This window comes from Lipotes vexillifer, unplaced genomic scaffold (assembly GCF_000442215.2).
Source record: "Lipotes vexillifer unplaced genomic scaffold, Lipotes_vexillifer_v1.1 scaffold1242, whole genome shotgun sequence".
NCBI lineage: Eukaryota > Metazoa > Chordata > Mammalia > Artiodactyla > Lipotidae > Lipotes > Lipotes vexillifer.
In genome coordinates, this window is record NW_006793169.1 from 549,159 (window position 1) to 551,443 (window position 2,285).

The window sequence follows — 2,285 nt, forward strand, 5'->3', positions numbered from 1 at the left end:
CTGCCTCTTAAGCATTGTCCATAAAACTGTTGTGTTTGGTTCAGTTTTCAAAGAACTGGTTGGTTTTGTTTTTTTTTTTCCCAGTGCTGGAGGTTTGGGGAGAAAGAAAAAGAATTAAAAATGCTTTCGTTGCTATCTTTCGAATGGAGTCACTCGTAATAAGCATTTGACCCTCTTTAAAATCGCAGTGTGGATTTTTCTCACCTACTTCTTTAGCCAGATGGACAAGAGATCTCTCTGGAGAAATTGGGGCACAAGAACTTACTGGGTAGAGTGTTTGTGCGAGAATCACGTTAGGCTCCCTTGGGAGGCCTGTGGACGGGGCAGCCCAGATGCCATGCAGAACCTCACTGCTCCCATCTGGACAGTGATGGGCTTGGACCAGATGCCTCCCAATGACCTCTTTAGGCTGATTTCATGTGGGTCAGTGAGAATGTGTGGCAGGCTTTGGAGGGCATTGCTGACCCCTCACCAACAGATGACACCATGGTAGATGAGAGAATGCACAGGCCCAAGGGCAGTTTTATAGCAAAACTGAGGTAAGGCAGACTCTGCCCAGTTAGGTGACAAGTGCAAATACATAGACGAAGTAATGCTGGCAGCAAACACTTAGTATTGCTCTAAGCACTTTATAGGCCTCTAGAAGAGGTTCTCTTTTCATCCTCACTTTAGAGATGAGGAAACTGAGGCACAGAAAGATTGAAGTAATTTACTCAAGGGGTCCCCAGCTGCTGAGTGACAAAACTGCAACTTGGACCCAGTTATGAGTCCAGAGCCCCCCACTCCAGGCCACCCCAGAGAGAACCATGGAGAGAGGTGAAGTTTCATTTTCAAATAGTAACGTCTGTTGACCTCTGACCTCCTATGGCAAAGATTGGCCAGCTCACATTTTTAGTTAGTCACGTGCAGTCTCTGTATTTCCTGCTTCTGATGTGTGCTTTTTCCAGCACCACCAAGCAGTTAACTCAATTCTGGCAGTATCTGTCTGGAGATAGCATCAGATCTCACAGGCTAAGGGCTCAGTCCCATAAGACTGCTTCAGACACCAGTCACAAGTCCAGGTTGTCACCTGTGCTTCTGACTGGCTATAAATCAGAGGTTCCCACAACTCACTTCTTGGGTTGAATTAATTGGCTAAAGCAGCTCACAGAACTCAGGAAAACATTTTACTTACCAGATTACCAGTTTACTATAAAAGGATATAACTTAGGAACAGGCAGATGGAAGAGATGCAGAGGGCAAGGTATGGGGAAAGGATGCTGAGCTTCCATGCCTCTGAGCGCACCACCCTCCCAGCACCTCTGTGTGTTCACCATCCCAGAAGTTCCCTGAGCCCTGTCCTCTGGGTTTTTATGGAGGCTTCATTACATAGACATTATTGACTAAATCATTGGCCATTGATGATTGATTCAACCTCCAGCCTCTCTCCCCTCCCTGGAGGTCAGGGAAGTGTGACTGAAAGTTCCAACCTGTAATCACTGTTGGTTCCCCTGGCAACCAGCCCTCCATCCTTAGGGCTTTCCATAAGTTATCTTATTAATATAACCTCAGGTGTGGTTGAAAGGAGTTTATTATGAATAACACACTCCTTTCACCTTTATGGCTCTGGAGCTATTTCAGGAACTGATAGCAGAAGACCAACTATTATAACAAAAGATGCTCCCATTGCTCTTATCACTCAGGAAATTCCAAGGAGCTGTGAGTAGCTGTGAGCCAGGAGCAGAGATTAAGAGCAAATCTGTATTTCTTTTTTCTTTTAATTAATTGATTTTTTATTTATTTTATTTTTGGCCGCGTTGGGTCTTCATTGCAGCCCGCGGGCTTTCTCTAGTTGCGGCGAGCAGGGGCTACTCTTCATTGTGGTGCGCGGGCTTCTCATTGCGGTGGCTTCTCCTGTTGCAGAGCACGGGCTCTAGGTGCACGGGCTTCAGGAGTTGTGGCACGTGGGCTCTAGAGTGCAGGCTCAGTAATTGTGGCACACGGCTTAGTTTCTCCGTGGCATGTGGGATCTTCCTGGACCAGGGCTCGAACCTGTGTCCCCTGCACTGGCAGGCGGATTCTTAACCACTGTGCCACCAGGGAAGTCCCACTCCAGTATCTCTTTTTTTTTTATTTTTAAATTTTTTTTAACATCTTTATTGGGGTACAATTGCTTTACAATGGTGTGTTAGTTTCTGCTTTATAACAGAGTGAGTCAGTTATACATATGCATATGTTCCCATATCTCCTCCCTCTTTGTCTCCCTCCCTCCCACCCTCCCTATCCCACCCCTCCAGACAGCCACA

General features: G+C 46.4%; 1 protein-coding gene across 4 annotated transcripts in view; it reads left to right on the forward strand.

Annotated features, from left to right (window-relative positions):
• The window catches only part of ANKRD6 (ankyrin repeat domain 6), a 71,301-nt gene that overhangs the window by 171 nt on the left and 68,845 nt on the right, over positions 1-2,285 (forward strand). The window lies entirely within an intron of this gene.